Source organism: Somniosus microcephalus, unplaced genomic scaffold (assembly GCF_052327205.1).
Source record: "Somniosus microcephalus isolate GS21.2 unplaced genomic scaffold, FLI_Smic_1.0 scaffold1030, whole genome shotgun sequence".
Taxonomy (NCBI): Eukaryota; Metazoa; Chordata; class Chondrichthyes; order Squaliformes; family Somniosidae; genus Somniosus; species Somniosus microcephalus.
This window is the reverse complement of record NW_028226217.1, coordinates 47,067-60,607: the sequence shown is the minus strand read 5'-3', so window position 1 is coordinate 60,607 and position 13,541 is coordinate 47,067.

Here is a 13,541-nt window from a genome sequence, read left to right as displayed (position 1 = left end):
TATCCTGCAGTATTTATTCAGGGTCTCAGAGTCTGGTGAGTGGGGGTGAATATCCTGCAGTATTTATTCAGGGTCTCAGAGTCTGGTGAGTGGGGGTGAATATCCTGCAGTATTTATTCAGGGTCTCAGAGTCTGGTGAGTGGAGGGTGAATATCCTGCAGTATTTATTCAGGGTCACAGAGTCTGGTGAGTGAGGGTGAATATCCTGCAGTATTTATTCAGGGTCACACAGAGTCTGGTGAGTGAGGGGTGAATATCCTGCAGTATTTATTCAGGGTCTCAGAGTCTGGTGAGTGAGGGTGAATATCCTGCAGTATTTATTCAGGGTCTCAGAGTCTGGTGAGTGAGGGTGAATATCCTGCAGTATTTATTCAGGGTCTCACAGAGTCTGGTGAGTGAGGGTGAATATCCTGCAGTATTTATTCAGGGTCACACAGAGTCTGGTGAGTGAGGGTGAATATCCTGCAGTATTTATTCAGGGTCTCAGGGTCTGGTGAGTGAGGGTGAATATCCTGCAGTATTTATTCAGTGTCACAGAGTCTGGTGAGTGATGGTGAATATCCTGCAGTATTTATTCAGGGTCTCACAGAGTCTGGTGAGTGAGGGTGAATATCCTGCAGTATTTATTCAGGGTCTGTCACAGAGTCTGGTGAGTGAGGGTGAATATCCTGCAGTATTTATTCAGGGTCTCAGAGTCTGGTGAGTGAGGGTGAATATCCTGCAGTATTTATTCAGGGTCACAGAGTCTGGTGAGTGAGGGTGAATATCCTGCAGTATTTATTCAGGGTCACAGAGTCTGGTGAGTGAGGGTGAATATCCTGCAGTATTTATTCAGGGTCTCAGAGTCTGGTGAGTGAGGGTGAATATCCTGCAGTATTTATTCAGGGTCTCAGAGTCTGGTGAGTGAGGGTGAATATCCTGCAGTATTTATTCAGGGTCTCACAGAGTCTGGTGAGTGAGGGTGAATATCCTGCAGTATTTATTCAGGGTCTCACAGAGTCTGGTGAGTGAGGGGTGAATATCCTGCAGTATTTATTCAGGGTCTCAGAGTCTGGTGAGTGAGGGTGAATATCCTGCAGTATTTATTCAGAGTCACACAGAGTCTGGTGAGTGAGGGTGAATATCCTGCAGTATTTATTCAGGGTCTCACAGAGTCTGGTGAGTGAGGGTGAATATCCTGCAGTATTTATTCAGGGTCTCAGAGTCTGGTGAGTGAGGGTGAATATCCTGCAGTATTTATTCAGGGTCTCACAGAGTCTGGTGAGTGAGGGTGAATATCCTGCAGTATTTATTCAGGGTCACACAGAGTCTGGTGAGTGAGGGTGAATATCCTGCAGTATTTATTCAGGGTCACAGAGTCTGGTGAGTGAGGGTGAATATCCTGCAGTATTTATTCAGGGTCACAGAGTCTGGTGAGTGAGGGTGAATATCCTTCAGTATTTATTCAGGGTCTCACAGAGTCTGGTGAGTGAGGGTGAATATCCTGCAGTATTTATTCAGGGTCTCAGAGTCTGGTGAGTGAGGGTGAATATCCTGCAGTATTTATTCAGGGTCTCACAGAGTCTGGTGAGTGAGGGTGAATATCCTGCAGTATTTATTCAGGGTCTGTCACAGAGTCTGGTGAGTGAGGGTGAATATCCTGCAGTATTTATTCAGGGTCTGTCACAGAGTCTGGTGAGTGAGGGTGAATATCCTGCAGTATTTATTCAGGGTCTGTCACAGAGTCTGGTGAGTGAGGGGGAATATCCTGCAGTATTTATTCAGGGTCACAGAGTCTGGTGAGCGAGGGTGAATATCCTGCAGTATTTATTCAGGGTCTCACAGAGTCTGGTGAGTGAGGGTGAATATCCTGCAGTATTTATTCAGGGTCTGTCACAGAGTCTGGTGAGTGAGGGTGAATATCCTGCAGTATTTATTCAGGGTCTGTCACAGAGTCTGGTGAGTGAGGGGGAATATCCTGCAGTATTTATTCAGGGTCACAGAGTCTGGTGAGTGAGGGTGAATATCCTGCAGTATTTATTCAGGGTCTCACAGAGTCTGGGGAGTGAGGGTGAATATCCTGCAGTATTTATTCAGGGTCTCACAGAGTCTGGTGAGTGAGGGTGAATATCCTGCAGTATTTATTCAGGGTCTCACAGAGTCTGGTGAGTGAGGGTGAATATCCTGCAGTATTTATTCAGGGTCTGTCACAGAGTCTGGTGAGTGAGGGTGAATATCCTGCAGTATTTATTCAGGGTCTGTCACAGAGTCTGGTGAATGAGGGTGAATATCCTGCAGTATTTATTCAGGGTCACACAGAGTCTGGTGAGTGAGGGTGAATATCCTGCAGTATTTATTCAGGGTCACAGAGTCTGGTGAGTGAGGGTGAATATCCTGCAGTATTTATTCAGGGTCACAGAGTCTGGTGAGTGAGGGTGAATATCCTGCAGTATTTATTCAGGGTCTCACAGAGTCTGGAGAGTGAGGGTGAATATCCTGCAGTATTTATTCAGGGTCTCAGAGTGTCTGGTGAGTGAGGGTGAATATCCTGCAGTATTTATTCAGGGTCTCAGAGTCTGGTGAGTGAGGGTGAATATCCTGCAGTATTTATTCAGGGTCACAGAGTCTGGTGAGTGAGGGTGAATATCCTGCAGTATTTATTCAGGGTCACACACACAGTCTGGTGAGTGAGGGTGAATATCCTGCAGTATTTATTCAGGGTCACAGAGTCTGGTGAGTGAGGGTGAATATCCTGCAGTATTTATTCAGGGTCACACAGAGTCTGGTGAGTGAGGGTGAATATCCTGCAGTATTTATTCAGGGTCTCAGAGTCTGGTGAGTGAGGGTGAATATCCTGCAGTATTTATTCAGGGTCACACAGAGTCTGGTGAGTGAGGGTGAATATCCTGCAGTATTTATTCAGGGTCTCAGAGTCTGGTGAGTGAGGGTGAATATCCTGCAGTATTTATTCAGGGTGTCACAGAGTCTGGTGAGTGAGGGTGAATATCCTGCAGTATTTATTCAGGGTCTCACAGAGTCTGGTGAGTGAGGGTGAATATCCTGCAGTATTTATTCAGGGTCTCAGAGTCTGGTGAGTGAGGGTGAATATCCTGCAGTATTTATTCAGGGTCTCACAGAGTCTGGTGAGTGAGGGTGAATATCCTGCAGTATTTATTCAGGGTCACAGAGTCTGGTGAGTGAGGGTGAATATCCTGCAGTATTTATTCAGGGTCACACAGAGTCTGGTGAGTGAGGGTGAATATCCTGCAGTATTTATTCAGGGTCTCACAGAGTCTGGTGAGTGAGGGTGAATATCCTGCAGTATTTATTCAGGGTCACAGAGTCTGGTGAGTGAGGGTGAATATCCTGCAGTATTTATTCAGGGTCTCAGAGTCTGGTGAGTGAGGGTGAATATCCTGCAGTATTTATTCAGGGTCTCACAGAGTCTGGTGAGTGAGGGTGAATATCCTGCAGTATTTATTCAGGGTCACAGAGTCTGGTGAGTGAGGGTGAATATCCTGCAGTATTTATTCAGGGTCACACAGAGTCTGGTGAGTGAGGGTGAATATCCTGCAGTATTTATTCAGGGTCTCACAGAGTCTGGTGAGTGAGGGTGAATATCCTGCAGTATTTATTCAGGGTCACAGAGTCTGGTGAGTGAGGGTGAATATCCTGCAGTATTTATTCAGGGTCACAGAGTCTGGTGAGTGAGGGTGAATATCCTGCAGTATTTATTCAGGGTCACAGAGTCTGGTGAGTGAGGGTGAATATCCTGCAGTATTTATTCAGGGTCACAGAGTCTGGTGAGTGAGGGTGAATATCCTGCAGTATTTATTCAGGGTCTCAGAGTCTGGTGAGTGAGGGTGAATATCCTGCAGTATTTATTCAGGGTCTCACAGAGTCTGGTGAGTGAGGGTGAATATCCTGCAGTATTTATTCAGGGTCTCACAGAGTCTGGTGAGTGAGGGTGAATATCCTGCAGTATTTATTCAGGGTCTCAGAGTCTGGTGAGTGAGGGTGAATATCCTGCAGTATTTATTCAGGGTCACACAGAGTCTGGTGAGTGAGGGTGAATATCCTGCAGTATTTATTCAGGGTCACAGAGTCTGGTGAGTGAGGGTGAATATCCTGCAGTATTTATTCAGGGTCACACAGAGTCTGGTGAGTGAGGGTGAATATCCTGCAGTATTTATTCAGGGTCTCACAGAGTCTGGTGAGTGAGGGTGAATATCCTGCAGTATTTATTCAGGGTCACAGAGTCTGGTGAGTGAGGGTGAATATCCTGCAGTATTTATTCAGGGTCTCAGAGTCTGGTGAGTGAGGGTGAATATCCTGCAGTATTTATTCAGGGTCTCACAGAGTCTGGTGAGTGAGGGTGAATATCCTGCAGTATTTATTCAGGGTCTCACAGAGTCTGGTGAGTGAGGGTGAATATCCTGCAGTATTTATTCAGGGTCTCACAGAGTCTGGTGAGTGAGGGTGAATATCCTGCAGTATTTATTCAGGGTCTCAGAGTCTGGTGAGTGAGGGTGAATATCCTGCAGTATTTATTCAGGGTCACACAGAGTCTGGTGAGTGAGGTTGAATATCCTGCAGTATTTATTCAGGGTCTCAGAGTCTGGTGAGTGAGGGTGAATATCCTGCAGTATTTATTCAGGGTCACAGAGTCTGGTGAGTGAGGGTGAATATCCTGCAGTATTTATTCAGGGTCACACAGAGTCTGGTGAGTGAGGGTGAATATCCTGCAGTATTTATTCAGGGTCACACAGAGTCTGGTGAGTGAGGGTGAATGAATGTCCTGCAATACTCGGTGGATTACAAGCCTAGTCTATGCAAACTGCCCTCGTAATTGAACTCTTTAAAAGCAGGTATCATTCTGGTGAATCTGTGCTGCCCTTCCTTCAGGAGCAATACTTAGTTCCCAAGGTACCCAGAGACTTCAAATTTATAAGTCTCATCCTCCCTTTCAAATCGTTCCATGGCCTCCTCGCCCCCTCCCTCTCTCTGTAACCTCCTCCAGCCCCCACAACCCTCCGAGATCTCTGCGCTCCTCCAATTCTGCCCTCTTGGGCATATCCCCAATTTTGATCACTCCACCATTGGTGGCCGTGCCTTCTGTTGCCTGGGCCCTAAGCTCTGGAATTCCCTGTCTAAACCTCTCCGCCTCGCTACCTCTCTTTCCTCCTTTCAGACGCTCCTTAAAACCAACCTCTTTGACCAAGCTTTTGGTCACCTGTCCTAATATCTCCTGATGTGGCTCGGTGTCAAATTTTGTCTGATTTACGCTCCTGTTGAGCCTTAAAACCCTGTCCTCTGCGTCCCCGCACCCCCCCCCCCATCCCTACCTTGACTACCTTATCCCTCCTCCTTTCCAACACCACACTTCCCCTGTCCCGTTGAACGTGTATAACATTAACGGGAAGGACAAGACAATCTGGCCCATTGAGCCCGCCCCACGCGTTCAATACCCGGAACATTGTGACTGGACACTTCCCAGCTCCTCCCAGCCAATTTGCGCACAGCAAGATCCCACAAACAGCCAATGTGACCATGACCTCGTCATCTATTTTTTTTTTGTAATGTTGGTTGAGGGATAAATATTGGCCGCAGGACACTGACGAGAACGCCCCTGCTCCTCTTGCAATAGCGTCCACGGGATTTTTTTCCTCCACTTCAGTACTGCTCCTCCGACGGTGCAGCACCCCCTCAGTACTGCCCCTCCGACAGTGCAGCGCTCCCTCAGTACTGCCCCTCCGACAGTGCAGCCCTCCCTCAGTACTGCCCCTTCGACAGTGCAGCGCTCCCTAAGTACTGCCCCTCCGACAGTGCAGCTCTCCCTCAGCACTGCCCCTCCGACAGTGCAGTGCCCCCTCAGTACTGCCTTCTGACAGTGCAGCACTCCCTCAGTACTGCCCCTCCGACAGTGCAGCGCTCCTTCAGTACTGCCCCTCCGACAGTGTAGCGCTCCCTCAGTACTGCCCCTCCGACAGTGCAGCGCTCCCTCAGTACTGACCCTTCGACAGTGCAGCACTCCCTCAGTACTGCCCCTCCGACAGTGCAGCGCTCCCTCAGTACTGACCCTTCGACAGTGCAGCGCTCCCTCAGTACTGCCCCTCCGACAGTGCAGCGCTCCCTCAGTACTGCCCCTCCGACAGTGCAGCGCTCCCTCAGTACTGCCCCTCCGACAGTGCAGCGCTCCCTCAGTACTGCCCCTCCGACAGTGTAGCGCTCCCTCAGTACTGCCCCTCCGACAGTGCAGCGCTCCCTCAGTACTGCCCCTCCGACAGTGCAGCGCTCCCTCAGTACTGACCCTTCGACAGTGCAGCGCTCCCTCAGTACTGCCCCTCCGACAGTGCAGCACTACCTCAGTACTGCACTGGGAATGTGAACCTGGATTATTTGGTCAAGTCTATGGAGTGAGGCTCGAACCCACAACCTTTTGATTAAGCAGTTGGTTAGGCCCCAGCTGAAGTATTGTGTCCAATTCGGGGCACTACACTTTAGGAAGTTTGTCCTGGCCTTGGGGGAGATGCAGAGGAGATTTACTGGAATGGCTCCAGAGATGAGGGACTTCAGTTATGTGGAGAGACTAGAAAGCTGGGATTGTTCCTCTTAGAGCAGAGATGGTTAGGGGGAGATTTACCTGAATGGTACCGGTGGTGAGGGACTTCAGTTACATAGAAAGGCCAGCAGAATGGGCAGACAAGTGACAGATGGAATTTAATCCAGAGAAGGGAGAGGTGATGCATTTTGGCAGAAGGAACAGGGAGAGGCAATATACACTTAATGGCACAGTTTTAAAGAGTGTGCAGGGACAGAGGGACCTGGGAGTTAATGTGCAAAGGTCCCTGAAGGTGGCAGGACATATTGCGAGTGGTTAGCAAAGCATATGGGATCTTGGGCTTCATAAATAGAGGTATTGGGTACAAAAGTAGAGAAGTTATGCTGAACCTTGATAAAGCACTGGTTAGGCCCCAACTGGAGTATTGCGTCCAGTTCTGGTCACCACACTTTAGGAAGGATGTGAAGGCCCTTGAGAGGGTGCAGAGGAGATTTACCAGAATGGTTCCGGGGATGGGGGATCTTAGCTACAAGGACAGGTTGGAGAAGCTGGATTTGTTTTCATTAGAGCAAAGGAGGTTGAGGGGTGATTTGATGGGGGTGAACTAGATTATGACGGGTTTGGATAGGCTAGACAGGGAAAGGCTGTTCCCACTAGTTGATGGTACAAGGACTAGGGGACACAGATTTAAGGTTTTGGGCAAGAGATACAGGGGGGGATGTGAGGAAAAACGTTTTTATGCAGTGAGTGGTGAGGACCTGGAACTTTCTGCTGACGGATGTGGTGGAAGCGGAGACACTCAGGCCTAGAAATTCAGTTGGTTGCGCCAGCCGTTAGTGCCTTAGGAGGAGTAGATGTCGGGCGCTAGGCGGGTAGCGCCCGGGCGCAGCGCGAACTGCGCCTCGCCCCAACTTCACTAGAGATTTAGCGGTGGCGCAAAGTCTTTGCGCGCGCTCAGCTGCGCGCGCAGATCATGACGTCATTTCCTCGTGCAACGCCCTTTGTGCGCCCCAGCCGGAACTTCAGTGGCAACGCCCCATTGTGCGCCTGGCGCCCCTAGCGACTGTTAGAGTGGAACGGTGCTCAGCCGATGCGGGGCGCGGGGGGCGCAAATTAAAGGGCACTCCTCCTGCACTATAAAAGGCTGCCATTTCGCAGCACTCCCTCTTGAGAAATGGATCTTTGGAGAGAGACCAAGGTAGATAGCTTTCTGCTTTGGCCCAACACTCGGACAGGTACTTCTGGCTTCAGGCCACAGCTTTCCACTAGTCTTTGCCTTCATTGACATCTCATTGTTTGCCAGCATATTATGGGGGCTGCAATGGGTGTCAACGCTGGCTTTCTCAATTACATCCAAAGGGCTCACAGACGCCGTGAGAGAGTGGCAGCCCTGGCTAGACGGAGAGGGGGCAACAGGCGTCGGGAAAAGAGGCCTTACCCACCCAGGGTATACCGCCAGCAGTTCTCCTATCTCAACATGTCTGAGGAGCGAGCAGTGTGTTCGGAGGCTGCGATTCAGAAGGGACGTGGTCACAGAGATCTGCCACCTGCTCTGCAGAGATCTGCAGCCACAGCTGAGGAGCAGGACGTCTCTGTCGGTGGCAGTGAAGGTGACGGTGGCTCTCAACTTCTATGCCACCGGCTCCTTCCAATCCGCTACTGGGGACATTGCCAACATCTCCCAGTTCGCCGTGCATTGCTGCATCCGCCAGGTGACCAATGCCCTTTTCAAAAGGAGACGTCAGTTCATCTCCTTCCCCATGACCCTGGACAAGCAGCAGCAGCATGCAATGGGCTTTGCAGCATTCGCGGGCTTCCCCATGGTGCAGGGCGCCATTGACTGCACGCATGTGGCTTTGCGGGCACCTCTGGAGAATGTCGAGGATTACCGCAACCGGAAGGGCTACCATTCGCTGAACGTCCAGCTGGTGTGTGACCACAGGCAGCTCATCCTAGCTGTCAATGCCCGCTTTCCAGGCAGCAGCCACGATGCCTTCATCCTGCGACAGACTTCTGTGGCAGACATGTTCCAGGCCCAGCCTCACCCACGAGGACGGCTTATCGGGGACAAAGGCTATCCTTTGTGTACCTGGCTGATGACCCCGCTCCGTGCGCCCAGCACCCCTGCTGAAGAGGGCTACAACGAGAGCCATCAAGCGACCAGGAACATCATCGAACAAACAATCGGCGTCCTGAAGCAACGGTTCCGCTGTCTGGATCGTTCAGGTGGAGCCCTACAGTATTCGCCGGAGCGAGTCTCCCATTTCATGGTCGTTTGCTGCATGCTGCACAACCTGGCTATCCGCAGGACTCGGCCACTGCCACCACAGATTGGAGGACCACCTGAGGAGGAGGAGGAGGAGGAGGAGGACCAGCACAGGAGGGAGGCAGAAAGTGCAAGGGCCGCCCGTCGCCGGCTTATTGAACGTCGGTTCTAGGCCCCCTCTCAGGGACTGGCTTGTGCCAATGTCAGCAGATGAATGTAGCCGCTCCACAAGCCCTCAGCCGAGCAGGGCAACCAGGACTTAACCAAAAAACCATGCACGCTGCAATTTAACAGCAATAATTTATTGAAAACCTCTGCCCTTCCCACATTACATGCTCATGTGGAGAAGCCCCCTCCAAAAACACAAAACTACCAGTCTCGGCCTTACAAAAAGAAATAAAGACACCAGTCTCAGCCTTACATAAAGAAATAAAGACACCAGTCTCGGCCTTACACAAAAACAACTGCACCAGTGTCGGCCTTACAACAAGCACTAGGCATTTGTGCATACCTCTACTTTTTGCCCTGCGAGGGCGACGCCTTGCGCATCCTTGCCTGGCCCCTGCCCACCCTGCTGCTCCTCAATGGGAGCCCAGTGGCTGCAGCAAGGCTGGGGGAAGGCTGCTGAGGGGCAGATGGCGAGACGGCAGATGCCCTTGGGGGTCGGCCTGCACCAGCTCTGGCCTTGGAGTGTCCGGCTGCTGACTGCTCCAACTCTGGCTGGGCGGCAGCAGTCTGTCCAGCAGCTCGTGGCAGCTGCAATGACGGAGTGGCAGTGTCGGCTGCAGGAATGGTGGCAACCTGGCAGATCGCAGGTGCTCGCTGGTCGCCTGAGACATTGGCACTCGCACGGGCCAGCACTGCAGCATGCGCAGCAAACAGCTGAAGAACAGACTGCTGGGCTGCTGCTGCGCGGCGAGTGCCCTGGCGATGCCTGGCTGATCCAGCGAGGGTGGCAGCAGTTAGTGCCCGTGTGGCCCTGGTCTGTGTCCGCATGACACCAGCCAGTGAATGGACGGCACGACTGAGCACTTGGCTAGAAGCCGACTGTGCTGCCGCGAAGTCCTGCAGACTCCTGGCCTGTGCTGCACTGAATAGTTCCAGACTCCTGGCCGGTGCTGCACTGAATTGTTGCAGACTCCTGGCCTGTGCTGCTCCGAATTGCTGCACACTCCTTGACAGGGACTCAATGGAGTCAGGCATCCTTGCCACTGCAGCCATGAGCTCAGTGTGCCTGCGCTCAGCCTGGACGGCCATTTCCTCTAGGAGGCGCACCTCCTCTGCGCTGACCGTCGCAGGACTGGAGGCCGCACTCACCCTCTGGGGAGAAGTCCGCTGAGCTTCCCCACCCCTCCCGCGTTGCTGCAGGCCGCTGGGCCCCGGAGCTTCACTCTCCTCCGACCCTTCCCCCCGGCTCCCCTCCAGGGAAGACGTGTCCCCTACATCGCCATGGGCTGGCGCGGCTGAGGGTGGCACTGATGGGCCGGCTTCCTCCTCCTCGTCTTCCGAAGGGCTGACAGTGGCAGCTTGAGGGCCCGCCTCCTCACCTGGCGATTCACCATCTGAAAGCAGGAAGGCACAAGAGTAGCTTTAGAGTGAGGACAGGGCGGCAGCGAGGGAGGCATGAGTGGTGCCATTCACCGCATTGGTCGGACAGTGGCAAAGGATGCTGATCTGATGCGCAAGTGGAACGCGAGAGGTCCAAAAGGTGATGCCCTTACCATTGGTGCCCAGAACAGGGCCGGCATCTCCACTGGCGACGGGGCCAATCAGCCGGCCTACCATAATGTGCTCCACACGCTGGTCGAGGTCGGAGAGCTCTTTGAGGTCAGGACAGCCTCCCCCGGTCTCAGTTCGGTTGCGCCGGTTGTGCGCCACCTTGGCCTGCAAGAGAAAGGACGGCCTCTAAGTACAGTGTGAAGCCCTGATCTTGTCTGCACTGCCTCCCATGGTCGAATAGCTTGTACAGTGTATAGCCCTGATCTTGTCTGCACTGCCTCCCATGGTCGAATAGCTTGTACAGTGTGTAGCCCTGATCTTGTCTGCACTGCCTCCCATGGTCGAATAGCTTGTACAGTGTGTAGCCCTGATCTTGTCTGCACTGCCTCCCATGGTCGAATAGCTTGTACAGTGTGTAGCCCTGATCTTGTCTGCACTGCCTCCCATGGTCGAATAGCTTGGACAGTGTGTAAAGTGCAGAATGTGCAATTGATTTTCATGCCAGTCCCATAGCTGCTGGATGAGGGCTGGCCATTAGGGCTTTCAGGTCCCTTTGCCCATAATGTGAGGTGCACATGCAAGGATGAGGAGGACACTGGAAAGGGTACTCACCCTGACAATCCGAGTGAGGTCGTTGAACTTCTTCCGGCATTGCACAGGAGTCCTGGCAACCACGCTGTTGGAAGACACCCTGTTGGACACCTCCCTCCAGGCTTTCCGGTAGGCGCTGGGCAGCGGCCTCTTGCCACCTGGGAACAAAACATGGCGCCTGCGCTCCACTCCGCCAACCAGCAGCCTCAGGTCACCGTCGCTGAAGCGCTGCGCTCTCTCCCTGGCCTTCTCCATAGTCCTGGGCGTTGTACAGGTGAAGCTGAAGTGGTCAGGCCTAGGTTGAGGGCTGCAGTGTGCAGGGCGTGACAGGCAAACAAATCCACCCTCCCCCTTTAAGAGCTGACCGGCGCCAGAGTGTCTGCCGTCAATCAAGAACTCGCCGCACCTGCGCTGCGCCCGGCCTCGGGGGTATCGCTCAGCACCGCCGGCTTAGCGCCTAAAGATAGTCGTGCATCGCCTGTTTTAGCGCAGCAGCAACCTCTTGGGGCGATGCGACTGAATATCGGCGAAGGGGGCGCGACTTTGCGCTGGGCGCAAACTTTAGCGGCCGCCCGACTTTACCGCCCCAAAAGTGACTATACTGAATTTCTAGGCCTCAATGTTTTCAAGGGGAGGCTGGATAGGCACTTGAGGGAAATAAACTTGCAGGGCTACGGGGATAGAGTGGGGGAATGGGACTGACTGGATTGCTCTCCAGAGAGCTGGCATGGACTTGATGGGCCGAAAGGCCTCCTTCTGTGCCGTTATGACTCTAATACTCTATGGCCTAGAAATTCGGTATAGCCGCGTTTGGAGCGCTAGTCCTGGCGATGCGCAAAGTTTAGCGCCAGGCACAACGGAGGGGAGCGCCACTGAATTTCCAGTCCGGGGCGCCTAAAAGGCGTTGCACGCTCAAATGATGTCATAATCAGCCTGCGCCCATGAGCGGGTGCTAAGATTTAGCACCGGCGCTAAATGCATGCTCAATATGGGGCGAGGCGCTAGGTGCCCTGCGCCCGCCCGAAAATTGGCTAGCGCCCCACTTCTCGGCCTCTTTAGGCGTTAATCGGTGGCGCTAACAACCGAATTTCTCCCCCAATGACTCTGTGACATGGAGAGACTGGGTTGTTCTTAAAGCAGAGAAAGCATAAATGATTTGGATGAGAATGTAAAAGGTATGATCAGTAAGTTCGCAGATGACACGAAAATTGGTGGGGTGGTAAATTGTGAGGAGGGAAGCCTCAGGCTACAGGACGATATAAACGGGTTGGTCAGATGGGCGGAAAAGTGGCAAATGGAATTTAACCCTGAAAAGTGCGAGGTGATGCATTTTGGACGGACAAATAAGGCAAGGGAATACACAATGAGTGGTAGGACCCTAGGAAGTACAGAGGGACCTTGGTGTACATGTACATAGATCCCTGAAGGCAGCGGAACAGGTAGATAAGGTGGTTAAAAAGGCATATGGGATACTTGCCTTCATTAGCCGAGGCATAGAATATAAGAGCAGGGAGGTTATGATGGAGCTGTACAAAAAGCTGGTGAGGCCACAGCTGGAGTACTGTGTGCAGTTCTGGTCGCCTCACTATAGGAAGGATATGATTGCTTTGGAGAGGGTGCAGAGAAGATTCACCAGGATGTTACCTGGGATGGAGCGCCTCAGCTATGAAGAGAGGCTGGACAGGCTGGGGTTGTTTTCCTTGGAGCAAAGAAGGCTGAGGGGGACCTGATTGAGGTGTACAAAATGATGAGGGGCATAGATAGGGTAGATAAAGAGGAACTTTTCCCCTTAGTAGGGGGGTCAATAACAAGGGAGCATAGATTCAGGGTAAGGGGCAGGAGATTTAGAGGGGATTTGAGGAGGAACTTTTTCACCCAGAGGGTGGTTGGAATGTGGAACTCACTGCCTGAAAGGGTGGTAGAGGCAGGAACCCTCACAACATTCAAGAAGCATTTGGATGAGCACTTGAAATGCCATAGCATACAAGGCTATGGACCAAATGCTGGAAAATGGGATTAGACTGGACAGGGATGGATGGACGGCGCAGACACGATGGGCCGAAGGGCCTCTTTCTGTGCTGTAAAACTCTATGACTCTATGAGATTTGATAGAGGTGTTCAAAATTATGAGGGGGTTGTAATGGAGTAAATAAGGAGAAACTGTTTCCAGTGGCAGGAAGTTTGTTAACCAGAGGACACAGATTGTTGATTATTGGCAAAGGAAACAAAGGGGGAGATGAGGAAAAATATTTTTACGCAGTGAGTTATTGTGATCTGGAACGCACTGGCTGAAAGGCCGGCGGAAGCAAATTCAATCGTAACCTTCAAAAGGGAATTGGATAAATACCTGAAGGGGAAAAATTTACAGGGGAGCAGGATTAATTGGATAGCACTTTCAAAGAGCCAGCATAGGCACGACGGGCC